Genomic DNA, 12,938 nt, shown 5'->3' with positions numbered 1-12,938 from the left:
AGCTAACACTAATGCACCTAGTCCTTCTAAAAAGAAAAAGAAGAAGAAAAATGAAAGGACTTTGCATGCTTCTACTGAACCGAAAATAGAAAAACCTCCTGATAATGATAATGATGTTTATATTTCTGATGCTGAAACTCAACCTGGTAGTGAACACTCACCTTCTGATAATGAAAAATATAATGATGAGGTTCATGAAGATAGTCAACCAAATAATGAAGAACCAGACAATGATGTTGAGATAGAACCCGCAGTTGATCTTGATAACCCACAACCTAAAAATAAAAGATATGATAAAAGAGACTTTGTTGCTAGAAAACACGATGTGGAAAGAGAACCGTGGGTTCAAAAACCTATGCCCTTTCCACCTAAGTCAACTAAAAATAAAGATGATGAAGAATTTGAATGTTTTGCTGAAATGCTGAGGCCAGTCTTTTTGCGTACTCGCTTGACTGATATCCTTAAAATGCCTCCTTATGCAAAGTACATGAAAGACATCATCACTAATAAGAGAAAAATACCGAAAGCTGAAATCTCCACCATGCTTGCTAATTATACTTTTAAGGATGGAGTACCTAAAAAACTTGGAGATCCGGGAATACCAACTATACCTTGCTCTATCAAAAAGAATTATGTGAGAACTGCTTTATGTGATTTGGGAGCTGGTGTTAGTGCTATGCCTTTCTCTTTATATAAAAGACTTGATTTGAATAAGCTCACACCTCCTAAAATATTATTGCAAATGGCTGACAAATCTACTGCCATACCTATCGGTATTTGTGAGGATGTGCCCGTTGTTGTTGCTAATGTTACTATTTTGGCTGACTTTGTTATAGTTGAGATGCCCGAGGACGACAACATGTCGATTATCCTTGGCAGACCCTTCTTGAATACTGCAGGGGCTATTATTGATTGCAATAAAAGCAAGGTCACATTTCATATCAATGGTAATGGGCATACGGTGCACTTTCCGAAGAAACAATTCCAGGTGAATGGTATTAATGTTATTGAAAAATCTCCGACAATCACTATTGGAAGTTTTCAACTACCTCTACCTACTGCCAAAAAGAAATATGAAATGCTTATTGTTGGGGACATTCATTTCCCTATTGAGATAACTTAGTGATTTACGAAAGTTCTTCGGTTTCATGCTAATCAAAAGTGGTTGTTAATAAGACCTGATCAACCTTATTAATGGATCATTTTTTAGAGATATGAAGTTGATGAATTTAGCAAGCACTACCTTCTGTCCCTACCTTTTTGTTTTTTGTTTTTATTAGTTCAATAAAATACAATGCCATGTTTTGTCTGTATTATGAATTTCCCGTGCAATAGAAAATGACCCAAAAATAAAAGTTCTCAGAATGCCCTGAAAATTTAATACGATTTTTTTTCTGAATATTTAAGAATTTCTGGTGCAAATAATATCAAAGGGAGGTGCACCAGGTGGGCACAATCCACCTGAGTGCGCCAAGACCCCCAAGCGCACCCTGGTGGGTTGTGGTCCCCACGTGGGCCCCCTCACTTATCTCTTCACACCACATCATCACCTACCTTCAGAAAAAAAATCCCCATAGCTCTCTCTCTCTCTCTCTCTCGTGTTCTCGCTCTCAAACCCGTGGATTTCGATCTTGTAGGATCGAAAGTATGTCTAGAGGGGGCTGATTAGACTACTTGACCAAATAAAAACTTAACCTTTTCCCAATTTTAGTTCTTGGCAGATTTTAGCTAATTTAGGACAAGTCAAGCAATCATCACATGATTCAAGCAAGCATGCAAAGAGTATACAGGCAGCAGAAAGTAAAGCATGCAACTTGCAAGAATGTAAAGGGAAGGGTTTGGAGAATTCAAACACAATTGGAGACACGGATGTTTTTCCCGTGGTTCGGATAGGTGGTGCTATCCTACATCCACGTTGATGGAGACTTCAACCCACGAAGGGTAATGGTTGCGCGAGTCCACACAGGGCTCCACCCAAGGGTAACGGTTGCGCGAGTCCACACAGGGCTCCACCCATGAAGGGTTCACGAAGAAGCAACCACCCACAAAGGGTCCACGAAGAAGCAACCTTGTCTATCCCACCATGGCCATCGCCCACACAGGACTTGCCTCACTAGCGGTAGATCTTCACGAAGTAGGCGATCTCCTTGCCCTTACAAACTCCTTGGTTCAACTCCACAATCTTGTCGAAGGCTCCCAAGTGATACCTAGCCAATCTAGGAGACACCACTCTTCAAGAAGTAACAAATGGTGTGTAGGTAATGAACTCCTTGCTCTTGTGCTTCAAATGATAGTCTCCCCAACACTCAGCTCTCTCTCATAGGATTCGGATTTAGTGGAAAGAAGATTTGAGTGGAAAGAAACTTGGGAAGGCTAGAGATCAAGATTCATATGGTAGGAATGGAATATCTTGGTCTCAACACATGAGTAGGTGGTTCTCTCTCAGAACATATGAGTTGGAATGGTGTGTGTGTTCTGATGGCTCTCTCTTCGAATGAAGAGGAGGTGGAGGGATATATATAGCCTCCACACAAAATCCAACCGTTACACACAGTTTTCCAATCTCGGTGGGACCGAATCAACAAACTCGGTCGGACCGAAAATGTAAACCTAGTGACCGTTAGAGATTTTCGGTGGGACTGACATGCAACTTGGTAGGACCGATATGGTTAGGGTTTGGGCATAACGTAATCTCGGTGAGACCGATTACACAAACTCGGTGAGACCAAATTTGGTAATTAGCTAACCAGAGAGTTGGTCAGGCAAACTCGGTGGGACCGATTTGCTCTTTCGGTGAGATCGAGTGGAACTCGGTGAGACCGAAAAGTTACAAAGGGGAAACACTGAGTTTACATTGCAATCTCGGTGGGACTGATTCGCTCTTTCGGTGAGACCGAAAAGTTACGAAAGGGAAACAGAGAGTTTGCAATCCCATCTCGGTGAGACCGAGATCCTTATCGGTAGAACCGAATTGCTAGGGTTTGGCAGTGGCTAATGACAAGTGAAACTCGGTGGCGCCGGATAGGAAGAATCGGTAGGATCGAGTTTGGCTTAGGGTTTAGGTCATATGTGGATATGGGAAAGTAGTTGAGGGTTTTGGAGCATATCACTAAGCACATGAAGCAAGAGGCTCATTAAGCAACACCTCATCCCTCCTTGATAGTATTGGCTTTTCCTATGGACTCAATGTGATCTTGGATCACTAAAATATAAAATGAAGAGTCTTGAGCTTTTGAGCTTGAGCCAATCCTTTGTCCTTAGCATTTTGAGGGTTCCACTTTCACATCCATGCCATGCCAATCATTGAGCTTTCCTGAAATAATCATCTTGGAATAGCATTAGCTCAATGAGCTATATGTTGTTATGAATTACCAAAACCACCTAGGGATAGTTGCACTTTCAATCTCCCCCCTTTTGGTAATTGATGACAACATATAGATCAAAGCTTCGACAAATGATAATAAGCATGAAATATATCGTCGCTTTGAGAAGTATGTGATAAGTAAGAGCTCCCCCTAAATTTGTGCATATTTAAAATTTGCTTTGGACTGCAAATGCACAAGAAGTTAGAGTCATGGATTACTCTTCCATGTCACATACATCTTGGTGGAGCGCTTAAAATGATAAGAATGAAATACATGCACTCATCACCAAGAATAGTGAGTGATCACATAAGATAGATAAGATAATAGCATTAAGCAAGCATTAAGTGTAGCTTATGATCAAACACATGATCATCAATGTCTCACAAGCATAGTATCTCAAGCACTCAAAAGCAAACAAGTTTGAAAAACCACCAAATAAAGCAAGAGAGAAAAGCAACACACTCTCTCTCGAAGCCTATGATCTATACATCTTCTCCCCCTTTGGCAACAAGTTACCAAAAAGTTCCTAGAAAATGCATAGCACTAGATCGATGCTCAGGCTTGATCTTCTGGTGGTGGTGGTGGAGTCCGGATCACTCCAAGGACGAAGGCTTCGGTAGATGCTGAAGTAGACGCTGGAGTTGGAGCTGAAGTAGATGCTGGAGCTGGTGGAACTGAGGCTGTGGCTGGTGCTGAGGTGGTGGCTCTGGTGTCAGCAACTGGCACGGCAGATGACCTCGGGCCTCGTGGCACTCTGGCAAAGGCATGAGTGGTAGTCCTGCCTCTCCTCTCCTGCATGTCCTCCTGGAGCTGCTCCACTGCAGACTGAACTTCCGTTACTTTGACATCCAAGTCATAGAACTTCTGTTCCATGATTCTCTCTAGGCTCTGCTGATTTTGAGTGAGGGTGGCCAGACTTTGCTCAATCCTCAGCGTGGATGCAATCAAGTAACCAAGCTGCTCTTGTTTGGTCTTCAAGAAGTATTCAGATGCCTCCTCTTGAGTTGGCATCTTGGCAGCTTTCTCCTTCCTCGCCTTCTCCTTCTTTGCATAAGCTTGTGCAGACGATGGCTCGTTCTCAGTCATGACAACTTGATTGTCCTCAAAATCTGGACGGATGGGCAAATGTTCCTTGTCCAATAAATATATGCCCGTGCCCATCTTGGAGTTGATGAGCTCCTGAATTTGAGGGGCATATCCGCAACTCCTCTTCTGATCTGCTGCAGTCCTCTTGATTGTTTCCACTATGAGGCTCATCACCTTGAACTTCTGAGGCACATCAAACACATGTAGCAAGTTGATAGCATGGCCTCTGATCATCTTGTGATCTCCAGACTTGGGCAGTAAGGTGTGCCTTAGTATCCAATTGATCGTAGGCAGACCTGACAGAAGATAATGCACTGAGCCAAACTTGAAAGTATCAAGTGCTTCATTTGGGATCTCCTTGTACATATTGGACATTGAGTTGTGGTCCATCTTCTTCTTGGCATATATGTCCATGTCGTCATCATGCTCCTCTGGGGCATTAATCAACTTTGCCCATTCCTCAACAGTGGATTGGTACCTCGTACCCTCAGACATCCATGTGATCCTCCCATCTGGATAAAAATGTGCCGTGGAGTAGAACTGCATTATAAGCTCCTCATTCCACTTTGTGAGCTTCTGCCCAACAAAGTCAGCTACTCCACAAGCTATGAAGCTGTCTTGCACTCCAGGATAGTGCTCTTCGTTGTCCTTGATATATTGCCAATCAACCCATCGCATATCACAGACAATGGGCTTCTTATCTAGCAGCACTATCTCATAAAAATCCTGCTGCTCCTTGGTGTGAAATCTGTAGTCCACAACAGTCCTTCTCCTTGAAGCATACGGGTCTGCTTCTCTCCACTTCCTCAGCCCCGAATCTCTCCTGAGCTTCATATCCTCAACCACAGGATGAGCATCGTTGTGGTCTGGGATCTTGGGCTTTAGCTTTCTCAGGACATTCTCTTCCTCTTCTTCTGCAACAGTCTCAGGCACTGGGGCCTTGTTGTTCTCAGCTGCAGGAATGCTCCTTGTATTCCTCTTTGGTTTTGGCTTGGAGGCAGCTTTGGGCTTAGATGCAGTAGCCCCTAACCTTATGGCATCACCCATCAGCTTGGGTGCCTTGGGTGCTGGTGCAGCTACCTCTTCTTCCTCTTCCTCTTCCATGATGGAAGCTTTTCCTAGCACTCTGGCTACGGTCTTCTTGACCCTTTCCTTCCTCTTCTTGCCTTCTGCAGCAACTGGCTCTTGGGGAGTGGGCTTCTCAGTTGAGGCTCTTGCCTTTGACATGGGCTGCCTGCCTGCTGGCCTTTTGATTTTCAGCCCTGGCTTTGTGCCTTGAGCTGGCTCAACTCTCTTGGAAGTGGCCTCTTCCTCTGCCACATAGTCCTCATCTTCGGAATCTTAAGTCCTCTTCTTCCTCTGTCTCGTGGCTGCCTTTGGCAAGTTGCTAGGGGTGCTCCTGCTGCACTCATCTGAAGAACTTGAGGGACTAGTGCCCTCACTCATGTGCACCTGCTGCTCTGACATGTTTTGGCTATCACTTTGATCAGACATGCTGCAAACTGACTGCTGACCCTGTGAACAAATTATAGATGAGGTAGAAAGGATGAGCATCACAAAATGCAGAGATTTTTGCAAAAGAATGATCCAAAAACTTAGTTTTAGTTTCCCACTGAAATCATCTCGGATCTACCGATTTTCAAACTCGGTGATACCGAAGCAGTTTTGGAACCTAAACTAGTGAACTCGGTAGGACCGAGTCACAGTTTGGTGGCACCGAGACTACTAGGGTTTCACAGAGTTCCAAAATCGGTCACACCGATAAGTAATTCTCGGTCAGACCGAGTCTCACTTGTGCAATGGCTTAAGCCAAATCGGTGGGACCGAGTTTTTCAACTCGGTGGGTCCGAGATGGTTTCGGTGGAGACCTAAACCTAGAATTTTCGAATCAACCCTAATCTATGAGTGTTTTGACTGGATAGGAGTGTTTCAATCGTGGCAAGAATCATGAAGATCACAATGTGCTAGGAATCAGATTATAGAATAGCACAAAGATCAAGTCCATACCCTAGTTCGGCGGGGACTTGCTACGGCGGCAACGGCGGGGCAGAATTCCCGTTGACGGCGATGGAGACCAGCGACTGGAGGCGGCTGGCGGCGAGAAGACGATCCGGAGACCACGAGGGCAGAGCAGGCTATCGCGCGGGCGAAGGGGTTCGGAGAAATTTCCAAAATTTTGCCCTTGACTATATATAGCCCGACCCGGTCGGTGTGACCGAGTGGAACAACTCGGTGACACCGAGATTCATAACTGCAAGCAGTTACTGAAACTCGGTGTGACCGAAAGGTTCAAATCGGTTGCACCGAGATCGAAAACCTAGATCAACTTAATGATCTCGGTAGGACCGAAAGTGGAGTATCGGTCAGACCGAGAATCATAAAGAGGTTTTGGAAGTTTAAGTCTATGACGAATCGGGGACTCCGGGCGCTCCTCACACAGAGTGGTTCGAACCTGACTTGATCAAATTTTGTGATGCAACATGAATAGAGTTTGAGACGAGAAAAGCATAGATAGCTAGAGGAGGTTCTTAGGCATTCTTGTCCATCCACTTGGCAAAAAGAAATAAAGCCGAACAATCAAAACAACAAGTGGATGTCCTCGAATGAGTAAAATATGCATCCAGCATGCTCACACAATAAGATGGCAAATGAAATATGTGACAAGGCATGCACAACCAATTCTAGCATCTATCAAGCAATTTGCGATGACTAGGTCATCTACATATGAGTATATTGACTTAGGAGTCAAGTGAGAACACTTGATCATAGGTCATACTCATCGTTTAAGCTCAAGTGGGGTTACCACTTTTACATAAAGCATTGTTGTGTTCACATCTTTAGAGTTGCTTTAGCTCAAGTCTTAGAGTAAAGCTCCCCCTAGATGTGATATCCCCCCCTAAGAGGGATGAACTAACCTTGGGTTTTGTCGATGATGACTTCATGTATATATTGAAGATGTGGATGCTCAATGTTGATGTAGATATCTTGGAGCTATCCATTTGAGTGAATTGCACTTTCAATACCTACATGGGTTAGTCCCACAAGGAACAAACAAGGATATCCATAGACATAGAGTGATGCACACACAAGATGATGTCCATGAAAACTTTTAGGTTACCTTGTCCCTTGTCTTACCAACAAGAGGGTTTGTGACTCCTTGAACTAGTGCAAGATGTGGAAGTTGATTGCACTTGTTCTTGCCAAAATGATAAGAGTGAAGTATGTTGGCGGAGTCACCCTCGAGAACTCTCTAGCTCTTCTTCTTTTGGATCCACACCATCTTGATGGGAATCCTTGGAGTTGTAGTCGTACTTGATGAAGTGGAACTTGAGGTAGTCTTGGGAATCCACTTGACTAAGGTCTTTGGAGTTTCTTCAAATGCATCAATTTCCTCTTGAAGCTTGTCCTTGCCTTTTTGCTTGTAGTCTTGTGGTGGAAGATCATCTTGAGCTTGTGTCCCCTTGAAAGAAGCATCATACTTCTCTTGTTGAGGAATAAACTTTGTCTTGGGGTATTGATCTTCTTCTCACTCAACTCCATTGGCATTGAACTTTCGTTCAAAACCAACACCTTGATTCTTCCGGTGCATTCCTTGCTTGCGCACAATTTCCTCGAATTGCTTACTCCCGGCAAGGCTTTTGTACACTCCTTTCTCTATAATTCCCTTCAATAAACTATTTTCTTGCTCAAGTGTAACTTGGCTAAGAGAATCATTAGTGGAATCAAGAGAACTACTAGAAGCAACAATATTGGATTTAACATGATCATTGTCACTGCTAGAGGAAGAATCTTTCTTGTTACTAGACTTGACTTGAGGCGTGTAAGTGGATAAGAGTAAACGCTTGGCAATGTAAGAAGAACTTTTCTTGCGGAGATCATCATTGATTGCTTTTAAGAACTCATGCTCTTGCTCAAGATTGAGCTTCTCAAAGCGTAATTTCTCATGAGCTCTTAAAAGTTCTCGATGATCTTCGAAGATGGTTTCATGAGCTAACTTAAGAGTGTTTAGTTCTTTAGTTAGGGCCTCAATCTTCTCCTTATCATTGTCATTCGTTTTATCTTGATTAGCATGTTTAATTGACATTTCATCATAGTATTCATCACTAGAGTTGTCAATAAGCAAATCATCACCTAACAAGTCTTCTTCATCACTATTGAAATCAACATACTCGGGGTGTGTTACCTTAGGACCTTTGGCCATGAAGCATCTTCCAATTCCTTCATTTGGTGAGTCAAATATGTCGTAGGAGTTGGTTGACACAAGTGCTAGACCGGCAACACCTTCATCTTGAGTGTCTTCGGAGTCGGAGTGATAACTTCTTTCGGAGTGGCTGTCGGAGTCGGAGCCGGATACCCATTCACCAACATGAGCTTGATGTCTTCGTCTTGTATAGCTCCTTGATGATTTTTCCTTCCTTTCCGAATCCTTGCTTCTCCGTGAGTATCTTCGTTCATAACGATCATCTCTACTCCTTCTCTCTCTTGGTGGTGATCCTTTGCTTCTTCTTTTTGGAGAATCTTCTCTTCTCTTGTAGGGAGCCGTACACTCATTGGAATAGTGTCCGGGTCTTCCACAATTGTAGCAGTTTCGCTCTCGACTAGAAGATCTTTTGTCATTGTAGGACCTTGACTTGAAGCTTCTGTCTTTGCTTCTACTCTTGTAGAACTTGTTGAAGTTCTTCACCATTAAGCTCAATTCTTCATTGAAGTCTTGTTTCTCACTTGATGATGTAGGGGCTTCACATGAGGCTTTATAGGCACCACTTGATTTGTTGTGAAGTTCCTCTTTATCCTTAAGTGACATCTCATGAGCAACAATTCTTCCAATCACCTCCGTTGGCTTGAGATCTTTGTAATTGGGCATCATTTGGATCAATGTGCACATGGTATCATATTTTCCATCCAAGGCTCTTAGAATCTTCTTGATGATGAATCTATCGGTCATCTCTTCACTTCCTAAGCCGGCAATCTCATTTGTGATGAGAGCAAGCCTAGAGTACATTTCAGCGACACCTTCACCATCCTTCATCTTGAACTTGTCAAGTTGGCTTTGAAGCACATCCAACTTGGATTCCTTGACGGAGTCGGTACCTTCGTGCATATCAATCAAAGTGTCCCAAATTTCCTTTGCATTCTCAAGACGGCTGATTTTGTTGAATTCTTTGGGGCACAATCCATTGAAGAGAATATCACAAGCTTGATCATTGTATTGCAACATCTTCAACTCATCCGCGGTAGCTTCACGGTTTGGTTCTCTCCCATCAAAGAAGTCACCTTGCAAATGAACACACACAATAGCCTAAACGGCGGGGTTATGTCCAAGAATATGCATTTTCATTTTATGCTTCCAACTAGCAAAATTAGTACCATCAAAGTAAGGACCTCTACGGTGATAATTTCCCTCGCTAGACGCCATACTCTCCTAGGTTGTGAAACCAAGGCTATGACCACCAAAAGCTATGGAGATCAAAGCAAATGAAGACCAAAGCTCTGATACCACTTGTAGGATCGAAAGTATGTCTAGAGGGGGGTGATTAGACTACTTGACCAAATAAAAACTTAACCTTTTCCCAATTTTAGTTGGCAGATTTTAGCAAATTTAGGACAAGTCAAGCAATCATCACATGATTCAAGCAAGCATGCAAAGAGTATATAGGCAGCGGAAAGTAAAGCATGCAACTTGCAAGAATGTAAAGGGAAGGGTTTGGAGAATTCAAACGCAATTGGAGACACGGATGTTTTTCCCGTGGTTCGGATAGGTGGTGCTATCCTACATCCAAGTTGATGGAGACTTCAAGCCACGAAGGGTAACGGTTGCGCGAGTCCACACAAGGCTCCACCCAAGGTTAACGGTTGCGCGAGTCCACACAAGGCTCCACCCACGAAGGGTCCACGAAGAAGCAACCACCCACAAAGGGTCCACGAAGAAGCAACCTTGTCTATCCCACCATGGCCATCGCCCACACAGGACTTGCCTCACTATCGGTAGATCTTCACGAAGTAGGCGATCTCCTTGCCCTTACAAACTCCTTGGTTCAACTCCACAATCTTGTCGGAGGCTCCCAAGTGACACCTAGCCAATCTAGGAGACACCACTCTCCAAGAAGTAACAAATGGTGTGTAGGTAATGAACTCCTTGCTCTTGTGCTTCAAATGATAGTCTCCCCAACACTCAACTCTCTCTCATAGGATTTGGATTTAGTGGAAAGAATATTTGAGTGGAAAGCAACTTGGGAAGGCTAGAGATCAAGATTCATATGGTAGGAATGGAATATCTTGGTCTCAACACATGAGTAGGTGGTTCTCTCTCAGAACATATGAGTTGGAATGGTGTGTGTGTTCTGATGGCTCTCTCTTCGAATGAAGAGGAGGTGGAGGGGTATATATAGCCTCCACACAAAATCCAACCGTTACACACAGTTTTCCAATCTCGGTGGGACCGAATCAACAAACTCGGTCGGACCGAAAATGTAAACCTAGTGACCGTTAGAGATTTTCGGTGGGACTGACATGCAACTCGGTAGGACCGATATGGTTAGGGTTTGGGCATAACGTAATCTCGGTGAGACCGATTACTCAAACTCGGTGAGACCGAATTTGGTAATTAGCTAACCAGAGAGTTGGTCAGGCAAACTCGGTGGGACCGATTTGCTCTTTTGGTGAGACCGAGTGGAACTCGGTGAGACCGAAAAGTTACAAAGGGGAAACACTGAGTTTACATTGCAATCTTGGTGGGACCGATTCGCTCTTTCGGTGAGACCGAAAAGTTACGAAAGGGAAACAGAGAGTTTGCAATCCCATCTCGGTGAGACCGAGATCCTTATCGGTAGAACCGAATTGCTAGGTTTTGGAAGTGGCTAATGACAAGTGAAACTCGGTGGCGCCGGATAGGAAGAATCGGTAGGACCGAGTTTGGCTTAGGGTTTAGGTCATATGTGGATATGGGAAAGTAGTTGAGGGTTTTGGAGCATATCACTAAGCACATGAAGCAAGAGGCTCATTAAGCAACACCTCATCCCTCCTTGATAGTATTGGCTTTTCCTATGGACTCAATGTGATCTTGGATCACTAAAATATAAAATGAAGAGTCTTGAGCTTTTGAGCTTGAGCCAATCCTTTGTCCTTAGCATTTTGAGGGTTCCACTTTCACATCCATGCCATGCCAATCATTGAGCTTTCCTGAAATAATCATCTTGGAATAGCATTAGCTCAATGAGCTATATGTTGTTATGAATTACCAAAACCACCTAGGGATAGTTTCACTTTCAGATCTCTTGCTCAAAGCTCCATTTCCAAAACTGTTTCATTGGATTGTTGCTTGGAAAAGCATGAATATCTTTAGGAAGTTTGCTTCCAATAAGAACTCCAAGGGAGTGATTGGGGAGTCATCTCACAGTGATCTCCGCCCCCGGAGATTGGCGGAGGTACGGCCGTGCGAATGGCCGGAGATCACGTTCATGGAAGAGGCCGGAATCCTGCAAGAGTTTACACAATATGCTGCTAATGCCGGCCTCACCGACTTCATCGCAGCTGAATGTGAACAATATCATCTCCTCACAAACACCTTTGTTCAAAGTTTTAATTTCCTTCCTAGGAATAATCCTCCTGAGGCGCAATTCAATTTACATGCTGAATCCCATCAGATACCTCTTACTGAATTTTGTGAAATATGCTTGCTTCCTGCTGGTAGTGGTTTGATAGAGCCTAGGCCGGTAGAGTTTGAGGCCTTTTATCATACCTTGACAGTGGGAGATGAGAGAGGGGTGTCGGCTATCACTTCCGCTCGCTTGCATTTTCCTGCTATTCATTATTTTGCTCTTTTCATTGCAAAATGCTAGCTTGCTAGAGAGAAGGTGGGTGCACTCAGTTCACCAGACCTTGCTGTTTTACCTCGTGCACTAGAGGGCGACAACACTTATAGCTTGGGAGCTATTGTGGCACGTCGCCTTCACATTAATAAGTCCACGGCTAAAATACATGGTGGTATCTTTGCTACTCGTTTGGCGACTCGCTTTAATGTTGAGACACGCCTTCATGATTATCCTCTGCCCAGGGTCTACTTAGATCGTGCGGCCATGGATCACCACCAGTTTACTGATATCGATTCTGCTAACATCCCTATTCCATATAACCTGGTTTTTAGTGTGAGAACTCATGATATTATTCCATTGCCTGCTCTTGCTTTGTTTGATCCTGTCGCTAGGGGCGGGTATAGGATTATGCCCGCGGATATCATCGCCTACCGGAACGACCAAGCTGCAGCAGTGGAGGAGCCTCAGCAGTGGGATCCATGGATGCCCGCTTCTCAGCACCCCGACTACTATCCGGGCTACTGATTGATTACCAAGTTAGGCCAAAGCCTAATCTTGGGGGAGTACGTGTTTCTCACCGACATTACATTCATGTTCACACATTTCATTCGAGTTGTCGGTGTTAACACTTTTTCAATGTATCATCCATGTTAAATTTATTTTCTCGCTTTCTTCT

The sequence above is a fragment of the Triticum dicoccoides genome, chromosome 4A, assembly GCF_002162155.2.
Source record: "Triticum dicoccoides isolate Atlit2015 ecotype Zavitan chromosome 4A, WEW_v2.0, whole genome shotgun sequence".
Lineage (NCBI taxonomy): Eukaryota > Viridiplantae > Streptophyta > Magnoliopsida > Poales > Poaceae > Triticum > Triticum dicoccoides.
This window is presented reverse-complemented; position numbering follows the sequence as displayed.